Source organism: Ambystoma mexicanum, chromosome 13 (genome assembly GCF_040938575.1).
Source record: "Ambystoma mexicanum isolate Mex_15411 chromosome 13, UKY_AmexF1_1, whole genome shotgun sequence".
Classification (NCBI taxonomy): Eukaryota; Metazoa; Chordata; class Amphibia; order Caudata; family Ambystomatidae; genus Ambystoma; species Ambystoma mexicanum.
In genome coordinates, this window is record NC_090938.1 from 814,128,733 (window position 1) to 814,152,120 (window position 23,388).

The window sequence follows — 23,388 nt, forward strand, 5'->3', positions numbered from 1 at the left end:
ATGAGCATGTGAATCCAGGCCAGACTCCATGCTGGAGAATATTCATGAGCATGTGCATCCATGCCAGACCCCATGCTGCAGAATATTCATGAGCATGTGCATCCAGGCCAGACTCCATGCTGGAGAATATTCATGAGCATGTGCATCCATGCCAGACCCCATGCTGGAGAATATTCATGAGCATGTGCATCCATGCCAGACCTCATGCTGGAGAATATTCATGAGCATGTGAATCTATGCCAGACCCCATGCTGGAGAATATTCATGAGCATGTGCATCCATGCCAGACCCATGCTGGAGAATATTCATGAGCATGTGAATCCATGCCAGACCCCATGCTGGAGAATATTCATGAGCATGTGAATGCATGCCAGACCCCATGCTGGAGAATATTCATGAGCACGTGAATCCATGCCAGACCCCATGCTGGAGAATATTTATGAGCACGTGAATCCATGCCAGACCCCATGCTGGAGAATATTCATGAGCATGTGAATCCATGCCAGACCCCATGCTGGAGAATATTCATGAGCACGTGAATGCATGCCAGACCCCATGCCGGAGAATATTCATGAGCATGTGAATGCATGCGAGACCCCATGCCGGAGAATATTCATGAGCATGTGCATCCATGCCAGACCCCATGCCGGGGAATATTCATGAGCATGTGAATGCATGCGAGACCCCATGCCGGAGAATATTCATGAGCATGTGAATCCATGCCAGACCCCATGCCGGAGAATATTCATGAGCATGTGAATCCATGCCAGACCCATGCCGGAGAATATTGATGAGCATGTGAATCCATGCCAGACCCCATGCCGGAGAATATTCATGAGCATGTGAATCCATGCCAGACCCCATGCCGGAGAATATTGATGAGCATGTGAATCCATGCCAGACCCCATGCTGGAGAATATTCATGAGCATGTGAATCCATGCCAGACCCCATGCTGGAGAATATTCATGAGCATGTGCATCCATGCCAGACCCCATGCTGGAGAATATTCATGAGCATGTGAATCCATGCCAGACCCATGCTGGAGAATATTCATGAGCATGTGCATCCATGCCAGACCCCATGCTGGAGAATATTCATGAGCATGTGAATCCATGCCAGACCCCATGCTGGAGAATATTCATGAGCATGTGAATCCATGCCAGACCCCATGCTGGAGAATATTCATGAGCATGTGCATCCATGCCAGACCCCATGCTGGAGAATATTCATGAGCATGTGAATGCATGCCAGACCCCATGCTGGAGAATATTCATGAGCATGTGAATCTATGCCAGACCCCATGCTGCAGAATATTCATGAGCATGTGAATCCATGCCAGACCCCATGCTGGAGAATATTCATGAGCATGTGCATCCATGCCAGACCCCATGCTGGAGAATATTCATGAGCATGTGCATCCATGCCAGACCCCATGCTGGAGAATATTCATGAGCATGTGAATCCATGCCAGACCCCATGCTGGAGAATATTCATGAGCATCTGAATCCATGCCAGACCCCATGCTGGAGAATATTCATGAGCATGTGCATCCATGCCAGACTCATGCTGGAGAATATTCATGAGCATGTGAATCCATGCCAGACCCCATGCTGGAGAATATTCATGAGCATGTGAATCCATGCCAGACCCCATGCTGGAGAATATTCATGAGCATGTGAACCCATGCCAGACCCCATGCTGGAGAATATTCATGAGCATGTGCATCCATGCCAGACACCATGCTGGAGAATATTCATGAGCATGTGAATCTATGCCAGACCCCATGCTGGAGAATATTCATGAGCATGTGAATCCACGCCAGACCCCATGCTGGAGAATATTCATGAGCGTGTGAATCCACGCCAGACCCATGCTGGAGAATATTCATGAGCATGTGAATCCATGCGAGACCCCATGCTGGAGAATATTCATGAGCGTGTGAATCCACGCCAGACCCCATGCTGGAGAATATTCATGAGCATGTGAATCCACGCCAGACCCATGCTGGAGAATATTCATGAGCATGTGAATCCATGCCAGACCCCATGCTGGAGAATATTCATGAGCATGTGAATCCATGCCAGACCCCATGCTGGAGAATATTCATGAGCATGTGAATCCATGCGAGACCCCATGCTGGAGAATATCCATGAGCATGTGAATCTATGCCAGACCCCATGCTGGAGAATATTCATGAGCATGTGAATCCATGCCAGACCCATGCTGCAGAATATTCATGAGCGTGTGAATCCATGCCAGACCCCATGCTGGAGAATATTCATGAGCATGTGAATCCATGCCAGACCCCATGCTGGAGAATATCCATGAGCATGTGCATCCATGCCAGACCCCATGCTGGAGAATATTCATGAGCATGTGCATCCATGCCAGACCCCGTGCTGGAGAATATTCATGAGCATGTGAATCTATGCCAGACCCCATGCTGGAGAATATTCATGAGCATGTGAATCTGCCGGAGGGTGCGAAGTAGGCCTGATGGCCTTATACAATCTTCAGCGCTCTTCGCCCTTGAGGGGTGCTGAAATATAACGACAATGGATCCCTGCTGTCGGCAGATGGAGAAGAGAGCACACTGGTTCTTTAGGAACAAAATTAGTATGTTTTTCCATCAAAAACACGACAAAAAAAAACATAGAAGTAGCTTGCAGATCAAACTCAAGGACTCCCAACACTGAAGCGTGGGGTAAAAATGTGAAGATGGCTGCCAGAGGAGGGGCTTAGGGAGAGACTGTCATTGGATGGGGCAGTATGACCCAGAGGACAGTGATTGGTTCAGAGGAGAAATACAGTTTTAAAGTGAAAGTAAAACTGGTTGTTCTTTTACAGAGGATTCCCAGCCTGACGACGGGGAATATTCATGAGCATGTGAATCCATGCCAGACCCCATGCTGGAGAACAACAGTTACAGGTAAGTAACTAAAACCATCCCGAGCATTCAACAATTCAAAATGCTGTACATGCAACAATACACAATGCTTTGCATGCAAGACTTTATATTCACCTTCAAAGCTCCCCACACTCTCCTCAACACCACCATCTTCCAAGGAAACATCCTTCTGAAGCTCAACACTCTCCTCAACACCACCATCTTCCAAGGAAACATCCTTCTGAAGCTCAACACTCTCCTCAACACCACCATCTTCCAAAGAAACATCCTTCTGAAGCTCAACACTCTCCTCAACACCACCATCTTCCAAGGAAACATCCTTCTGAAGCTCAACACTGTCCTCAACACCACCATCTTCCAAAGAAACATCCTTCTGAAGCTCAACACTCTCCTCAACACCACCATCTTCCAAGAAAACATCCTTCTGAAGCTCAATACTCCTCAACACCACCATCTTCCAAAGAAACATCCTTCTGAAGCTCAACACTCTCCTCAACACCACCATCTTCCAAAGAAACATCCTTCTGAAGCTCAACACTCTCCTCAACACCACCATCTTCCAAGGAAACATCCTTCTGAAGCTCAACACTGTCCTCAACACCACCATCTTCCAAAGAAACATCCTTCTGAAGCTCAACACTCTCCTCAACACCACCATCTTCCAAGAAAACATCCTTCTGAAGCTCAATACTCCTCAACACCACCATCTTCCAAAGAAACATCCTTCTGAAGCTCAACACTCTCCTCAACACCACCATCTTCCAAAGAAACATCCTTCTGAAGCTCAACACTCTCCTCAACACCACCATCTTCCAAAGAAACATCCTTCTGAAGCTCAACACTCTCCTCAACACCACCATCTTCCAAGGAAACATCCTTCTGAAGCTCAACACTCTCCTCAACACCACCATCTTCCAAAGAAACATCCTTCTGAAGCTCAACACTCTCCTCAACACCACCATCTTCCAAAGAAACATCCTTCTGAAGCTCAATTCTCTCATCATCCAAGCAGCCTCCTCACCCTAATATAATCCCTAGACCAAACAAACAAAACACACTCACATAGAACTGCGCCAGTTTCACTTTTTTTCTGAGTTTAATTTAAAGAAAAGAATTCATATGATTGCCCTTTTATCATGACACGTGTTTCGGCGCTGGCCGCCTTTTTGAAATCAGGGTTTGTGCTATAATGTACATTAAACACAAACTTGATAGTTCAAATATATCCAGAACATAAATGACATTACAAAAACAACAAGTAAATAAGTAACAGTATTGTTTCAACACAATTTGTTGTTGTCGTAATCACAGAAAGTTGGGGGTTGCTATAAGGGAGGATTGTTAGGGAGTTGGAGAAGGAAAAATAGAAGAAAAGGGGAGAATATTATAAATACAACGAAACTTCTCTCAAGGGGCCTCATTACGACCTTGGCGGAGGACCATGGTGCTATTAGCACCATGGTCCATGGCGCTAAACTGCCAACTCCGCCATGGTGGTTGGCGGATTTACCGCCCCATTCCGACCCAGGCGTGGCAGTAAATCCCCAATCCCCATTTTACCCTTCCCCATTCCCATTCTTGCCCCATAGGGTATAATGGGAGTGGGGAAGGCGTTAATTACGCCACCGTAGATTACGGTGGCGTAATTAACAACAAGGTCCCTTACCGCCATGGATTTTACCGCCTGCAAAAAGCAGGCGTTAAACTCTCCATGGCGGTAAGGAATCTCGTAATCTGGCGGAGAGGTACGCCATGCACTACGCCGGCGTAAAACCCTCTCCGCCAGGGTCCTAATGAGGCACAAGGTCTCTTGTTGGCTGTACTATTGCAGTCCATATGTTTATGTCTACACATGATAGCACCACGCATGAATACCTCCATACTATGCTTTCAAACTTGGTGCACACTAATTAGTGTTTGCTTATTCCTATTACTTTATCCAAATGTCTGATAGACTTGCGTTAGGAAAGTTCAATTGTATATTTTTTTCAGCGCCCCCTGTTGATATATTTCTGTTACATTCAGACCATATAGTGCTATCATGCTTCTTTTGTAAACACATGACATTCATGTCCAAATTAAATACTGTGGTCTTACCATTGTTGTCTTGTGTTGGTCTATTAGTTTCATATATAATAATCTTCAAAAGGCTAAGCACCTCTAGAGAAGCAATTGTTTTATCATGTCTGATATGGATAGCTACAGACAGGAGAGCCTAGTCACTTTAACAGTTGATCAATTGAGAGAAATGTGTAAAGCTAGGAATCTCACTGTAAAAGGCAAAAAGGTTGAATTGATAGAAGAATTGTTGGAATACCAAAGTCTGAGGAGTGGGTCTGAAACACCCACCCCTACAGCAAATGTGGAAAATGTTGATGAGGATGATAATGTTTCAGAGGGTAAATCAAATATTATTGATGAGTTAGAGGAGGCAGAAGAGTCTCACAATGTAGGCCCTGTTTTACCTCTACCTGCTCATAGGACTCAACCTTTGACCACAGGGACCCCATCAGGTCCAACACTAAGTCCTGAATGTGTCTCTCTGGAAAGGATGAGACTAGAATTGGAATTTAAAAGAATCCAAGCCCAAACTGAAAGCAAACATCAAGAACTTAAGCTCAGAGAAATGTGCTTACACTTGTAGTCCTAATTGCCTGTAGTCTTCCCCAAGGGTACTGCAGGTGATTCTGCCTAACACCTTACCTAACACCTTACATGCCCATCGTCCTCCACTTCCTAGTGCCAGCCTTGCATGGGCGCAGTAATCGCTTATGAGTTACTGGACATGCCGCCGTTGGGTGAAGGTGGCCTGTCGCAGTAATGTTCACGACGAAAGTGGCATAAGCAACCTCACACCCAATCAATCCCCTAGCTCAAACATGTCACACGCCCACTGATTATCCTGAATATTACTTGAATACCCAAGACTCTGTGATTTCTAATACCCTTCCCTGGGAATGCTGTCGCAGCTCTTTCCCAACGTCAATCTACTCTAACCTGTTGGAAGGTTCCAGAGAGTCTAGCGATGACGATAATGATTGGCAGCTCAACAAGCGTGAAGAGAGTCAGTTTCCAGGACATCCAGAGCATGAACACGTAGAGGGAGGTCACCCTCATAAAGCACCACATCAGCAGGCTCAGGTTCAGAGACTCGCTCATCATGTTCGCGTCAGTCGTGATCAGTGAAATGATTTCTTCTGCGACCAAAGGGAAGACATGGTGGTCAACATGCGGAAAAGGTCCACATGGGGCTCACTTGGAGACATCACTTCATAGAGAGGGCAACAACTAAATGGGTGTGAAGACTGTATGTTCCTTCCAGTCACTAGAAGTTATGCCATCAGGGAGCGGCAAATGGATGCCTCATTGGGCTGGCTAGACTCATTTCTCAACCAATATACCAGCCCAGGGCATCCGAAAAGCGGCATATGTGGGGTTTCAAATCTCCTGTAGGATTTACAAGTCTTAGAAAGTGGGATTTTCGAGTCCTCTGTCAGATGGAATTCTAAATAACCTCTCAGGAGGATTTTTAAGTCTAAGCACAGAGAGGATTTCCATGACTATACACTTTGGAATTTAAAGATCCAGGATTTTAGGGGGAGTAAGATACAAGGCAGCTTTTGGAGGGTTTCAAGTTTCAGCACCTGGGTTTAGGGCCTAAAGATGGATGGGCTGGCATGGAGTCACCTACATCAGTTTCAATAGTAAACTGTTTAGTCAAGAGATAAAGATCACGCTTTATCGATCTGTATAAGGTCGTTGCCCAGGTTCTGATGGCATTCCAGACAATCTATTCAGACATTCTAGATCTATTTCAGCTCCTTTTCTGTCCTCGAGCTTTATTCCCAGGATTAGGGATCTGAGTGTTCCAGATTCTTGGGAAAAGGCAAAAATCTATCCATCGACATCTAGGCCAATCTCTCTCCTAGACTTGCAAAACTAGAATCTTGGGTATCAGAAAATCACATCTTAACTGATATTCATTTGGGATTTTGGCATGGCCTAGACACCAATGAGCAGATTCTAAATGTATATTTAATCCTCGCCACCTCAGTGTACATTAAATAGGAACCAATATATTTGGCATTCATGGATCTCAGTACCGTCTTTGATACATTGTGACAGATACCTGGATCCATGAACTGGCCGGCACCTTTGTTGGAATCACTGGTTCGGATTCACCAGGGGACCTGAGCTTCTGTTAAGAGTGGACTAGATGGGCAATGCCCAGCAGACTTTCCGACTGCTTTGGGAGTCCACCAGGGTCGTGTCTTGGCTCCCCTTCTGTTTTCACTGTATATTAATGACCTCCTTAATGTCTTACTTCGCCCAGAGGCTGATGCTCCAGAAATTGGCAATTGTTTTATCCCTGCACTAGTGTATGCAGATGACGCTGTGATCCCGTCACGGATTCCACGTGCCTCTCAGCAACTCATTGCTGCATAAAATGCTCTCATGAATTCCCTTGACCTAAAGGTCAATGTGCTCATTACTGCATACAATGGTCTCATGAATTCCCTTGACCTAGACCTAAAGGTCAATGCGCTCATTACTGCATAAAATGGTCTCATGAATTCCCTTGATCTAAAGGTCAATGCGGAAAAAACACCCTTAATGATGTAACAACTCAACATCCTTGGTCATCAGTCAAGGTTGCCCCCAAGGGAGGGACACCCCCTCACCACACCTAGGAGGAAATCCAATCTGAGAGTCCCATCTAATGTGGATTACTTGACCCCATCTAATGTGGATTACTTCACCCCATCTAATGTGGATTACTTCACCCCATCTAATGTGGATGACTTCACCCCATCTAATGTGGATTACTTCACCTCATCTTATGTGGATGACTTGACCCCATCTAATGTGGATTACTTGACCCCATCTAATGTGGATTACTTGACCCCATCTAATGTGGATGACTTCACCCCATCTAATGTGGATTACTTGACCCCATCTAATGTGGATTACCTTTACCCCATCTAAAGTGGATTACTTGACCACATCTAATGTGGATTACATTTACCCCATCTAATGTGGATTACTTTACCCCATATAATGTGGATTACCTTTACCCCATCTAAAGTGGATTACTTGACCAGATCTAATGTGGATTACATTTACCCCATCTAATGTGGATTACTTGACCCATCTAATGAGGATTACCTTTACCCCATCTAATGTGGATTACTTTACCCCATCTAATGTGGATTACTTGACCCATCTAATGAGGATTACCTTTACCCCATCTAAAGTGGATTACTTGACCAGATCTAATGTGGATTACTTCACCCCATCTAATGTGGATGACTTGACCCCATCTAATGTGGATTACTTGACCCCATCTAATGTGGATTACCTTTACCCCATCTAAAGTGGATTACTTGACCAGATCTAATGTGGATTACCCTTACCCCATCTAATGTGTATTAATTTACCACATCTAATGTGGATGACCTTAACCCCATCTAATGTGGATTACTTGACCCCATCTAATGTGGATTGCTTGACCCCATCTAATGTGGATTACTTGTCCCCATCTAATGTGGATTACCCTTACCCCATCTAATGTGGATTACTTGACCTCATCTAATGTGGATTACCGTTACCCCATCTAATGTGGATTACTTTACCCCATCTAATGTGGATTACCTTTACCCCATCTAATGTGGATTAGCTTTACCACATCTAATGTGGATTACTTGACCCCACCTAATGTGGATTACCTTTACCCCATCTAATGTGGTTTACTTGTCCCTGTCTAAGGTGGATTACTTGATCCCATCTAATGTGGATTACCTTTACCCCATCTAAAGTGGATTACTTGACCACAACTAATGTGGATTACATTTACCCCATCTAATGTGGATTACTTTGCCCCCTCTAATGTAGATTACTTGACCCCATCTAATGTGGATTACTGTGCCCCCTCTAATGTGGATTACTTGACCCCATCTAATGTCCGCAGAGTCCTTGGTGCTTGGGAAGCTCTGCCTACGAGCTCCCTTGTGTGTGTCCCTGCAAGGGGTTAACTTTTCAGGCCGGCGAAGGAGGAGGCGGGCCTTCAGGCACGAAAACCCTCGGAAGCGCGGAGCGCGCGGAGTCCGCAGAGTCCTTGGTGCTTGGGAAGCTCTGCCTACGAGCTCCCTTGTGTGTGTCCCTGCAAGGGGTTAACTTTTCAGCCCGGCGAAGGAGGAGGCGGGCCTTCAGGCACGAAAACCCTCGGAAGCGCGGAGCGCGCGGAGTCCGCAGAGTCCTTGGTGCTTGGGAAGCTCTGCCTACGAGCTCCCTTGTGTGTGTCCCTGCAAGGGGTTAACTTTTCAGCCCGGCGAAGGAGGAGGCGGGCCTTCAGGCACGAAAACCCTCGGAAGCGCGGAGCGCGCGGAGTCCGCAGAGTCCTTTGTGGCATTTTGTGGGGGAAGCAGTCTACTTTTGCTGCCGGCGCTGCCCTGGTCTGTTTTGCCGACTTCAGCCCTCTGCTCACGGTTTTATTCAAACCTGTATGCACACAAGGTATGGTGTCTGCTGCAGGTGTCTGCTGTTAATCTTGTGCCTTTATTTGTCCTTTATCTAAGGCTTGCTGGAGGGGCGGGGGGGGGAGAGACGGACTACGGCAGCTCCTTGAGCTGTCGGGCGTTCCCCGCCCTCCAGCCCCTGCGACTTTTGTCTAGTGCACCTGTGAGCTTCCCGGACCTTGGACCGGCTTTATAACCCTTGCCTTTGCATTTACAAGCTTTGTTTACATATATTCATATATATTTTTGGAAACTTTATTTATTTCTGACTCTGTTTTTGACTTGGAGAAGGAAGGAGGAAGAAAAAGTTGGGCCATAATCGCCCATAATCGCCTGCCATTGACTGCCATTGACTCATGTAAGGGTGGTCCTCTTACTACCCACCGCCCTTATACTTATTAATTGTGAATTTCCGTGCTCTAGTTAGCACGATTCTAATTTTTATTCCATGGTTTTAATGTCTGTATAATATCTGCTGTATTTAACCCATTTTACATTCACATATATACATATTTTATATGGGGCTTTTCATTAGAGTGTAATTTCCTTTTAACATTATATAGTATTTAGTGCTTAATTTTGAAGAGAGTGTGAGGGGGCTGCGAGTTTTCTTTTTTCTCTCCCCCTCATCTCCTATCGTTATTCCATTTTCGGCTTATATAGGCTTGTCCGGTTTTGTTTGTTTTCTGCTTAATATTACCCATTTAAGTATCTAATCTATGGGGAAGAGAAAAGCTGGAGAGGGAGGGGTTGGGGTTGGTGCTGGGGTGGTCAGTAAAAGGGTGAAAAAACTTAAAAATGTCACTTCTACCCATACCGCCAAACCCCCTAAAGCAGTAACTAAAGCTAAAGCTAAAACCCTTCCGAAAGTTGGTGTAACACCATCCCAGAGATCGTTGGACTTTTATATGGATGCCATGGCAAACAAAATAGTTAATTGTATGAATGCGGTTGAACCGGCCTCTAGAGAGGTTGTCCCCTGGGGTGAGGGATTGGGTTTGGCGGATATGCAGGGACAGGGGATTGTAGATGGGGGTGTTGTGTCTAGGGGGGATGCGTCTGTTTTTGGTTTGGTGACGTCTCCTCATTTACTGTCGCAACCGACGCACCCCATGGAGGGGGCACCCAGTATTAATGGTAGGATTGTGGCTGGAAGGGAATCTGGGTTACTAGACTGTTCTGCCGCCAGTGAGAGCGACAAAGAATGGTTGGAGGCCTTACTGGAGGAGAAGCTTAAGCCATTACAGTTGATATTAAATTCTTTAAAGGGGCTTAAAGAGGGGGTTTTGACCACCTTGGCTATTATGGATGACTCCATTAGGGCAATTTCTCTTAAATTGTCTGACCTGGCCGTTATTGTTGAGGAAAGGGGCCCAGAGGACTGGCGGTGTAAGTGTCCACCAACCACCCTCTTACCAAGGAAAACCGCTTCTAATGGTAAGAAAGATATACCTCCGCAAGGGTGTAGTCAGGAGGTGGTGATCATTGAAGATCAGGACGATATACCAGGGGCCAACAAGAAATCAAATGGGCCTGTGAGGGATAGGGAGTGTGACGAACATGGAAAAACAGACAGTGGAAAGGGGTCAGAGAGTGGGTCAGGGACCAATATAATCCTGAACCTACCCCCGGAAGCGGTCCCCTTTGTGGGGATTATTACTGGTCTGCCGAATCCACTCTTTCCCTGATTAATAAGGCCTCGCACTGGGTCAACTCGAATCTGATGGGACCTAAGATCGATCCCAAAATGATTCGTATGGCCAGGCGTGTGGGATGGGTGGGAAATAGACCTAAGAATCTAAGGGGAGACTGTGTGGTAATCACCTTTTCTGATGCTCAGATCACGGATTATCTCTTGAATACCAACCTAGCCCGGGGCCTTAAGCCCAATGGTACTAAACTGTCCAGTAAATTACTCCCCCTGGACTATTTTTATATCCTTGGCGGGGGAAGGAAGTTGCCGACCCTAATATCAGGTAGCAGGCAAGATGGAGGTTTTGGAAATCCTAATATTAACCTGGATAGAATGTTACCGATCAATAGCCCCCTGGTCGGTTGGAGTACAACCGTATCCAAAAAGGGTCAGCGTAATGTCCCGGCAGAAAATGTTTCGACACCCTTGCCTCTGGAAAACCATTTCGAGATCTTGACGTCCTGTGAGGATGTGGATTGACAAGAGGCTGTAATCGAGGCAGGGGCAATGGTGTCGACCCCTCTAGTATCCCATAGGAGTCTGGCCATAGATAATCTGCAAATGCGCCTGCTTTCTTGGAATATAGCAGGCGCAACGAGGAAATTAAAGCTGGGTCCAGTGATGGAACTTCTTCAAGCTAACTCAATAGTCCTACTTCAAGAAACTTGGGCCCTAGAACCCCCACACTTAGATGGTTTTATTTCGTTTGACATCCCAGCCAACAAAAACCGAGAGGTAGACTCTTTGGTGGTTTGTGCATTTTGATTAAGGGTGCTCTGGAATGTGGGATTGAGTTGATCCCAACAGGGCTGGATTTTTTGCAGGTTGCATCTCTAACAACTAGGATGGGGAAGGTAATCTGCATCATCAATTTTTATAATAGCCCTCACTTTTCTGATTTGGAGAGACTGTCCAAGGTCAAAAGGTTCATTGAGAACCTCTTGTCCAAGGAAGGCAGGAAGTTTACCTCCTGCATCTGGGGTGGGGATTTCAATCTAAAAATGGGGGGGGGCTGGACCTGGGTGCTCTTGACCCCCTTGAGGATCTGGTAGAGAACATCCTGCCTAGGTGTATGAGAGATGCGAGAGTTTGCCCGAAGGGTCTTCAGTTTAATTCCTGGCTGCTGGAATGGGGATTCCGTATTGTTAATGGCCGAAAGGCCCCAGACATCCCAGGGGAGGGAACGTTTAAGAACCACCAAGGCTGTTCAACTATTGATTACTTTTGCATTTCAGTAAACCTCTGGGAATGTGTTGTGAGTTTTGAGGTGCAGGCGGATACTCATAGTGACCATTTGCCCATCTGTCTTACGCTAAAGGGTTTGTTGGGGGAACGGGAATCTCTGGCCATAGCCCCTAGCCCTGGGGGTTCTCTCAGGTTCCAGAAGAATCAAATGGGGTACCATCTTAGAGGAGGGGCTACACCATTTTTCCTTAAGGGAGAAAAACTCGCTTGTGCTGGATATATTGGGCAATTATCAATCTGCACATATTATTGTAGAGAAATTTGTAGAATTATTGGCTGCATTAACTTCAAAATTCTCTAAAACTACTAAATCCAATGGTAAAGTATTAAAGAGAGGATGGTTTGATGAGGCCTGCAAAAATGCAAAGAAATCGCTGATGAGAACCCTTAAGGACCCAACTAGTTCTAGATCGAAGATTGCACAAGACAGGAAAACCTACCAACAGGAGTTAAAGAGAAGGAAAATGGAGATAGAACAGGGGGCATGGGAAGGTTTTTTGAATGCCGCCATGAAGAGGGACCAGAAGGCTTTTTGGGCATTTGTAAAAAGTGGTCCGGAGGGATGTTGGTCCAACGTGGGGAGTGGCACCCATGTGGAGGAAGGGGCATGGTTGGCGCACTTTGGTAGCCTATTTGGATCTGAACATGCAGAGGTCGAGTCAGACTTTAGTGGCCCCTGCCTGACGTTTGAAGTGGAGGAGATTGCTAAGGCAATTAGGCTTCAAGCACACAACTGTGCCCCTGGCCCGGATATGATACCCTCAGATTTGTTCCAGGACCCAGTTGATTTGTGGGCCCCACTTCTGACTGTGGCATTTAATGCTTGTCTAAAATCGAGGAAATATCCTTCCTCGTGGAAGAGGGCAATAATATTCCCTATTTTTAAAAAGGGAGACATGTCTAGCCCCGGTGCATATAGGCCAATTTCCCTACTAGATTCATCGTTTAAAATTTTTGGGAGAATACTGCTGGCCCGTATAGAATCCTGGCTCGGGGCACAGTCAGTTCTTTCTGACATTCAATTTGGGTTTCGTCCTGGAGTGGGCACCACAGAACAGAGTCTTAATTTGTATTTGCTGGTGGCTAATTCTGTGTTTTGTAGGGGCGAGGCTGTCTATCTAGCTTTTATGGACCTAAGCACCGCCTTTGATAAAGTAGATAGAGCTAAGCTCTGGGCAGTGCTTGGGTCCTTAGGGTGTCCAGGGGAAATCCTACAGGCTTTGGTTGACCTCCATATGAATAATGAGGCCTGTGTACGCAGTGGCTCTGGGGGGCACTGCACGGCTTGCTTTCAGGTGGGGTGTGGTGTGAGGCAGGGTTGTGTACTGGCCCCCATCTGCTTCTGCCTCTACATTAATGGCCTTTCACAGGACTTGATTGGCGTATTGGCCGATTTTCTAGTTTTGGGAGGAAGGGGGTTTCCAGTATTGGCCTATGCTGATGACACTGTCCTTCTCGCAAGAACACCTAGGGCCCTACAGATATTGATCAATGCTTATTCAAGGTTCATGGATAATCTGGGCTTAAAAATTAATTCTAAGAAATCTGCAGTAATGGCGTGCGTTGGTAGAAAACGTCCTGTGCCCATGAAACCCATGCTATGTGCAGATGAAATTATCCCCAGAGTTAGGACTTTTGATTACCTTGGAATAAGTTTTTCAGAGGCCTTAAATGGTAAAGACCACGTGGCCAAACAATCTGTTAAGATGAGCCAACAGATAGGCGGAATCTTTAGATTTATGTCGAAGTGTAGGGGCCGGCCTTTGGATGTGATCCTTAAGATCTATGGTACCCAAACTGTGGCTTCCACTCTGTATGGCGCAGCTATCTGGGGTTTCCAGAATACAGTGGAAATACAGAGTAAGGAGAGTACATTTTTTAAAAACCTGCTTGGGCTCCCGTCCAGTGTATCTGGAATAGCCGTCCATAGGGAGTTGGGTGTGGAGTTTTGGGAAGATCAGTGGGCGTTGGCCCCTCTTCTATTTTGGGTCAGGCTGTGGGCTAATGAGCATGCTTCCTTGTGCCATACTATTATTCGTACTGTGTTGGGTAAATGTGGCTGGAAAAAAATTCCATGGCTAGCGTATGTTTTTTCAATTTTGGGTGAAGCCAATTTAGGCGCCCTTTTTCCGCCTGATATTATTTTGACCAAAAGTGAGGGGTCTGTTTACAAAGCCATGCTGGGTGAATTCATAGCAAGTAAAAGAATTTTGCTAGAGCGTGGCCATAGAACGGTGAACTTCACTCAAGCATTAGCTGCCTAAAGGGAATCCAACCTTACTTGCTTTGGAGTACGTTAAAAAAGGACAGGTGGCTGATTACGAGGGCACGGTTCGATTGTCTTCGGTTGCAAGGCAACACCTATAAATGGAAGGGTTTTCCCGACTCAGCGGGTTGCCCGGTTTGTGGACACGGTAGAGAGGATCTCTCTCATTTGTTATTCTTTTGCATAGGGTATGCAGGTATACGTAAAGCGTCCCTGATTCCTGCCCTTAAGAAGTTGATGATCCGCACACACAGGGCTGCTCTTGTGTTTCTTTTGAGTGCCGAATCAGTTTACACCGCTTGGGCTCTTTTGACGTTCTTGAAAAGAGCGATGTATTTTAGAAATCGTATTTTGAAACTGCAAGGTGGTGAGGGCCCGTAAGAAAATTTTATAGCACCCATAATGGGTTAAAGCATTTTGTATTGTCTTTTAAATGAATTATTACTAAAATATCCTTTAATGTAGTTCATGACGAGGCAACCGTCCGATTGCCAAATGTATTTGTATGCTGCCTTCGGCAATGTTTTTTAACTTTATTTTTTATGGAAGTGTAATTTTAAGATTTTGTAACTTGAATCAGTGTAATAATTGTGTTTATTTGTCGTTTAATGGTTGCTTTATACAACCGAATAAACTTGTTTGACTGACTGACTAATGTGGATTACTTGACCCCATCTAATGTGGATTACCTTTACCCCATCTAATGTGGATTACTTTACCCCATCTAATGTGGATTACCTTTACCCCATCTAATGTGGATTACTTTACCCTATCTAATGTGGATTACCTTTACCCCATCTAATATGGATTACCTTTACCCCATCTAATGTGCATTACTTTACCCCATCTAATGTGGATTACTTGTCCCCATCTAATGTGGATTACTTTACCCCGTCTGATATGGATTACTTGATCCCATCTAATGTGAATTACTGTACCCCGTGTAATGTGGATTACTGTACCCTGTGTAATGTGGATTACTTGACCCTGTGTAATGTGGATTACATTTACCCCATCTAATGTGGATTACTTTACCCCCCTAATGTGGATTACTTGACCCCATCTAATGTGGATTACTGTGCCCCCTCTAATGTGGATTACTTGACCCCATCTAATGTGGATTACTTGACCCCATCTAATGTGGATTACCTTTACCCCATCTAATGTGGATTACTTTACCCCATCTAATGTGGATTACTTGACCCCATCTAATGTGGATTACCTTTACCACATCTAATGTGGATTACTTTACCCCATCTAATGTGGATTACCTTTACCCTATATAATGTGGATTACTTTACCCCATCTAATGTGGATTACTTGACCCCATCTAATGTGGATTACCTTTACCCCATCTAATGTGGATTACTTGACCCCATCTAATGTGGATTACTTGACCCTATCTAATGTGGATTACTTGACCCCATCTAATGTGGATTACCTTTACCCCATCTAATGTGGATTACTTTACCCCATCTAATGTGGATTACTTGACCCCATCTAATGTGGATTACCTTTACCCCATCTAATGTGGATTACTTTACCCCATCTAATGAGGATTACCTTTACCCCCTTGATATTGATATTGATATTTTATTTCTATCGCGCTCATACACAAGTGTTTCAGAGCGCGACAAGGCAAGGGAAGGGGAACAGGGGAGAACAAAACAACAATCTTACTAGACCCAGTGACATTGAGAACGTGCAAGTGCATGGGAGAGGGAGAAGGGGGAGAAGTGCATGGAAGGGGGAACAAAAGGAGAGTGCGGAGCGAGAAAGGAAAAATCAAAAATAATAATAAAATAATAAATAAAAAGGCAACAAACAATGGGAGTGCAGCCAGCAAGTGGCAAGTGCTGGGTTTATGGCAGCAGGCCGGGTAGGTCTGAAAGTGCAGGAAGAAAGGGGGAGGGCTGTATGGGTACAGATACAGACCCCAGTGCAGGAGGTGTCCCGGAGGCAGTGCGTGAGGGTGGCAAGATGAGCAGGAACCTGGGCCTGGTGCATGGTGCCGAGGGAGAGTAGAATCAACAGGGGAGAGGAGAGGAGAAGGCAGAAGCAAAGAGGAAGGTTTTGAGGTGCTTCCGGAACTGGAGATGGTTCTCCTCAAGTTTTAGTGTGGCAGGAGGCTGTTCCAGAGGGAGGCTCCAGCCGAAGACAGAGATCTACCCCCAGCTTGTTTATTTGAGAAACGACTGACCCTGAGGGAATTAGAGGTAGAGGAGCAGAGTGCTCGAGATGGGAGGTATTTGCAGAAGGATAGCTGAAGGTATGTTTGACCCAGGCCCCAGAAAGCCTTGTGGACAATGCAGAGGGTTTTGAATTTAATCCTTGCATCCACTGGGAGCCAATGGAGAGATTTCAGAGCTGGAGAGATGCGATCCCAGGGCTTGAGGCCAAGGACAAGTCTCGCAGTCCTGTTCTGGATAAGTTGTAAAGGGCAGAGAGTAGAGGCAGGTAGATTAAGAAAGAGGCTGTTGCAATAGTCCAACTTAGAGAGAACCAGAGCTTGGGAGACAGTGAGCTTCTGGGGGAATGAGAGGAAAGGAAGAATACCTCTGAGGAGGTGCAGTAGGAGGTTTGACTTTTTTGATACATCAGCGATGTGGGCAGAGAAGGAAAGTGTGGAATCAAAGGTGACACCAAGGTTCTTGGCCTCGCAGGTGGGGATAGGAGGAGGGCCAAGGGAGGCCGTCCAGAGAGTGGGGGGAAAGGATGGTGATGGTGTGCCGATGAGGAGGATCTCTGTCTTGCTGGCATTAAGACAAAGATCATTGGCGGCACACTAATCTTGGATGGCAGTTAGGCAATCAGTGATGAGAGAGGTGGAGGAAGTGGCCGAGGGCAGCCTGAAAATTAGTTGAGTGTTGTCTGCATAGCACTGGAAGTTTGAGCAGAAAATGGCAATACAGCGGGCGAGAGTTGCCAGGTATTGGTTGAAAAGCCACGGCGAGAGGTGTTAGACCCCTGGGGAACACCACAGGTGGAGAGGAAGATAGGTGATAGGAAGGACCCAAGTTGGACCTGGGAGGGTCGATCAGAGAGGAAAGAGGTCAGCCAGGCCAGAGCCTGATCGGTGATGCCCAAGTTATCCTGGAGACGGTTGAGCAGGATGGTATGGTTGACCATGTCGAAGGCAGAGGAGAGATCAAGTAGGATGAGAACAGAGGGAATGCTAGAGTCAAGGTTTGAAAGCAGATCTTCACGGATGTTCAGGAGAGCAGTTTCCGTGCTTCTGCCAGATCTGAAGCCAGACTGATGGTCATAGAAACAGCCAACAGAATCAGAATGAAGGTTTAGCTGAGAGATGGCCAGCTTTTCAAGGAGTTTGCCTAGGAAGGGTGTAATGGAAATTGGGCGATAGTTGGCCGGACAAGAGGGATCCGCTGTGGGTTTCTTGAGGAGAGGATGCACAAGGGAGTGCTTAAGAGGGGATGGGAAGGATCCTGAAGCAAAGGAGTGGTTGCAGAAGTCGGCAAGGGCCGGAGAGAGGGTATCAATGTGGTCCTTGAGAGTTTTAGAGGAACAGTGATGAACCTGTTTTGACGAGGCTTTCATAGATCGGACTTGTCTAGCGACATCAGGGGAGAAGAGAGGAAAGGAAGAGAAGGTGGGTGGGAGGGTGGCTGGAGGAGGGTCAGTGAGCACCGATGGAGAGGGGAGAGGAGAGGGGGTTGAGGAGAGTGTGGACAGGATGTCCTGGGTTTTTGAGATAAAGTGTGAGGTCAGGGCATTGCAAAGAGCCTGAGAGGCTAGGGGAGGGGTAGAGACTGCAGCAGGGTTGGCCAGCTCCTTACAAATTTTAAAGAGTTCGGCCTAGCTGTTAGATGCCGCAGAGACACAGGCTTGAATGTGGACTCTCTTCTTGGTACGGACAGAGAGACGGTATTGCCTTTGGAGAAGGCGACAGGCCAGTTTGTCAGAGGATGCGCAGGAATCCCTCCATTTTCTCTCTGCCGCCCTACACCTACGTTTAAGTGTAGCTAGGTTGGAGTCATACCAGGAATTGCACTTGGCTTTGGACTTCAGGCAGATCCTCATGACAGGGGCAAGAACATCAAGAGAATCAGAAATAGAAGAATAGAGAGAAGACAGGGCTGTGTCAGGGTGTGAGTCAGCCAGAGGAAGAGGGGGTGGGGAGAAGGTGGAAGCAAAAGCCTCGACTGACACATGCTTCATGGGCCGGATGTCCAGGAAGGTAGGTGGCAGTGTTGGGGTAGGCTTGGCTTGGGGGGAAGAGAGAGAGAGATGAGAGGAGAGGAGGTAGTGGTCACTCCAGGAGAGGGGAGTGGAGAGAGGAATAGATAGGGGGAGGCTAGAGGAGATCACGACATCCATCTAATATGGATTACTTTACCTCATCTAATGTGGATTACTTTTACCCCATCTAATGTGGATTACTTGACCCCATCTAATGTGGATTACTTGACCCCATCTAATGAGGATTACCTTTACCCCATCTAATGTGGATTACTTTACCCCATCTAATGTGGATTACTTGACCCCATCTAATATGGACTAGACCCCATCTAATGAGGATTACCTTTACCCATCTAATGTGGATTACTTGATCCCATCTAATGTGGATTACTTGACCCCATCTAATGAGGATTACCTTTATCCCATCTAATATAGATTACTTTACCCCATCTAATGTGAATTACCTTCACCCCATCTAATGTGGATTACTTGACCCCATCTAATATGGAATACTAGACCCCATCTAATGAGGATTACCTTTACCCATCTAATGTGGATTACTTGATCCCATCTAATGTGGATTACCTTTACCCCATCTAATATAGATTAATTTACCCCATCTAATGTGGATTACCTTTACCTCATCTAATGTGGATGACTTGACCCCATCTAATGTGGATTACCTGACCCCATCTAATGAGGATTACCTTTACCCCATCTAATATAGATTACTTTACCCCACCTAATGTGGATTACCTTTACCCCATCTAATGTGGATTACTTGACCCCATCTAATGTGGATTACTTGTCCTCATCTAATGTGGATTACTTGACCCCATCTAATGTGGATTACCTGACCCCATCTAATGAGGATTACCTTTACCCCATCTAATATGGATTACTTTACCCCATCTAATGTGGATTACCTTTACCCCATCTAATGTGGATTACTTTACCCCACCTAATGTGGATTACCTTTACCCCATCTAATGTGGATTACTTGACCTCACCTAATGTGGATTACTTGACCCCATCTAATGTGGATTACTTGACCCCATCTAATGTGGATTACCCTTACCCTATATAATGTGGATTACTTGACCCCATCTAATGTGGATTACTTTACCCCACCTAATGTGGATTACCTTTACCCCCTCTAATGTGGATTACTTTACCCCATCTAATGTGGATTACTTGACCCCATCTAATGTGGATTACTTTACCCCACCTAATGTGGATTACCTTTACCCCCTCTAATGTGGATTACTTGACCCCATCTAATGTGGATTACTTTACCCCATCTAATGTGGATTACTTTACCCCCTCTAATGTGGATTACTTGACCCCATCTAATGAGGATTCCCTTTACCCCATCTAATGTGGATTACTTGTCCCCATCTAATGTGGATTACTTGATCCCACCTAATGTGGATTACTTGATCCCACCTAATGTGGATTACTTGACCCCGTGTAACGTGGATTACTTGACCCCATCTATTGTGGATTACCATTACCCCATCTAATGTGGATTACTTGTCCCCATCTAATGTGAATTACTGTACCCCGTGTAACGTGGATTACTTGGCCCCGTGTAACGTGGATTACTTGGCCCCGTGTAACGTGGATTACTTGACCCCAGGGAACACTCAGACAAGGCGTGAGCCAAACATCTCGCCCATCTTGGAGACCCTGGGACCGGCCTCAGTGCCGCATCTTGAGCTGGAATCTTTACTGAGACTTTGCGATGGTGCAAGAAAGTTCACTAAAGTGACTGCACTGGAACCATACCACGGAGTCACTAGTGGATTATCAGAGGCAGCCCGGGGGGGGGGGGGTCGCGCACACATCCCCGTTGATGTGGATGGGGAACCCCCAGCAGAGCCCAGGCCCACGGAGTTAGGGGTGAGGGGGCCGGAGAGGAACACGGGGAAAAGAGAGAGGAGGGGGCGGGCAGAGGACTAGGAGCCCCCGTAGCCGAGCCCTGGACTCCGCTGCTCGCCTGTAGCGCTGCGAGGCGGCCCGTGTCTCCGAGGCACTCCCCCTCCGAGGCACTCCCCCCCCCCAAACTCATCGGCCCCTCCCCGAGCTCCCCCTGGCCTCGGTCCAGGCCCTGACAGGAAAATGAAAGTGAAAGGCCCCACCGCCTCCTCCCCCCTCCCTCGGCGCCATAAGCCCGGCCCTCCCTGGTTTCTCCCCACCCCTCCCTCGGCGCCATAAGCCCGGCCCTCCCTGGTTTCTCCCCACCCCTCCCTCGGCGCCCTAAGCCCGGCCCTCCCTGGTTTCTCCCCACCCCTCCTGTAGGCACCGCACGGTCTGGGCTTCCAACACCTGCAGCGCACAGAAGCGCGGCTTCTCAGCACACCCACCAGTCCGCTGTAGCCGGGCACGGAAGAGTCCCATCCCTGGACACTCCTCTTCACTTTACACCAGACAGTGGCGCCCCCTGCTGGACTGAGCCAGGAACACCTGCAACAAGGGTGCGCCGAGGGGGCAACACGGCAGGAAGGTCCCCCCCCCCCGCTCAGGTAAGTGCCAACTGCGCGCTTTCATGGCGCTTAAAACACTGATGATTCCGCAGATGAGGGTATGATACGGTGCACGTTCTCTCCCTCCCACGTGCTCTGCTCTCTGTGGTTTCTCTGACCCCTAGTGTCCTTTCTCTGCCTTCCCTGCGCCCCGCTTTCTGTGACCCCCTTTTGTTATTTCTCTGACCCTTTTCTTTTTTCAGACTCTCCTTCTGTTATTTCTGGGCTCTGCTGTTCTTTTCTCCCTTTTTTCTTCTCTGCGTTTCTTTCTGTGCTTTCTCTGCCCCCCCCCACACTCTGCATTCTCTGCCCCCAACTTTCTGTTCTTCCTCTGGCCCCTTCTCTTCTTTCTCTGACCCCTCCTCCCTTCCCTTCTTTCTCTGACCCCTCCTCCCTTCCCTTCTTTCTCTGACCCCCCTTCTCTTCCAGGGGTGGCCAGAGAACCAAAAAGAGGCCCAGGAAATAATTTTCAAAGTGGCCCCATATTATACATTTTCAGCAAGCCCAGCCCTTTTCTTATGGGAACATTTGGAAATACCACACAAAAGATGCCCAGGGTGCAGAGGCCTACTGGGTAATCTCCAGACCTCCCTATAGGCCAGTCCATCCCTGTCTGCGACCTCTCCCCCTTCTCTTCTTTCTCTGACCCCTTCTCTCTATTCCCTGTCTCCTGCTTGTGTTGTTTCTCTATTCCGCTCTTTTCTTTCTCTGACCCCCTTGTCAGGGATGCGGAACACGACCTCTCACCCCTTGACAAAACAGGAAGTGGCATCACATAGCATTGTTTCTAATTACACTCTCGGGAGGATAGCTCAGGGGTGACGGGCTCGCCTTGGAAGCAAAACGACACAGAGCAACACAGGTTCGATCCCTGGGTCCGCCCTTAGAAACCTCTGGGTATTAAGCGCGTTATAAATAACCCATCGTATCATATCACTATCAAAAATATGGTTACAATATCACTGTAATGTGATATACATTTCATACAAGAATGGATCACCATATGTATCGTTAATCGTATAGTCCCATATCACCAAATTACTGTGAAAGCAAGCAGACGTCCAAGGCCAAACGATAATGATGTATTATTGTATAGCACTTACGCTTAAGTGCTTCATATAGAACACATAGACATACTATATCCCCAACCTGCGTTGGTACTCATTTATCAACCTCAGCAGGATGAAAGGTTGAGTTGACCTTGCCAGGAGTCCAACCTGCAGATCACACGCACATTCCAGCAGCGAGCGCTCAACCCACTGAGCTATCTTACCGGCTATAGCTATCAGAAAACCAGCCACATGCTGCTGGCCACAGCCCAGGAGCCTCAATTTAAAAACATTTTTTTTTTTAGTGGTAGCAATGGAAACCACAGGGGTAGCAAAGGAGACCTCAGGGGTCACAGGTGCGACCCCTAAATGACGTCCCTGCCCCTTGTTCTTTCTCTGGCCCCTTCTGTGCTTGCTTTCCCTACCCCTTTTGTGCTTTCCCTGCGCCCCACTTTCTGTGACCCTTTTTTGTTATTTTTTAGGCCCTCCTTCTGTTCTTTTCTGACTCCCTTTTGCTCTTTCAATGCACCCCCCCTGTTGCCAGGAGTGGACTGGCCTATAGGGAACTGTGGAGATTTCCCAGCAGGCCTCTGCATCCTGGCCAGGGGTGGACTGGCCTATAGGGAACTCTGGAGATTTCCCGGCAGGCCTCTGCATCCTGGCCAGGGGTGGACTGGCCTATAGGGAACTCTGGAGATTTCCCAGCAGCAAGCCTCTGCATCCTGGCCAGGGGTGGACTGGCCTATAGGGAACTCTGGAGATTTCCCGGCAGGCCTCTGCATCCTGGCCAGGGGTGGACTGGCCTATAGTGAACTCTGGAGATTTCCCGGTAGGCCTCTGCACCCTCGCCAGGGGTGGACTGGCCAATAGGGAACTCTGGGGATTTCCCGCTAGGCCTCAGCACCCTGGCCAGGGGTGGACTGGCCTATAGGGGACTCTGGAGATTTTCCGGTAGGCCTCTGCACCCTGGAGATTTCCCGGCAGGC

The 23,388-nt window shown here is 47.1% G+C and overlaps 1 protein-coding gene across 2 annotated transcripts in view; it reads left to right on the forward strand.

Annotated features, from left to right (window-relative positions):
• The first annotated feature begins 21,072 nt into the window (after positions 1-21,072).
• Positions 21,073-23,388, forward strand: part of LOC138522052 (antigen peptide transporter 2-like) — a 296,928-nt gene continuing 294,612 nt past the window's right edge. Inside the window, exon 1 of one of the 2 annotated variants that reach the window (XM_069635282.1) lies at positions 21,073-21,353. The gene's annotated coding sequence lies outside the window, so the exon portion shown is untranslated. The remainder of the gene's footprint in view (positions 21,354-23,388) is intronic. The other variant, XM_069635283.1, reaches the window with a different exon arrangement.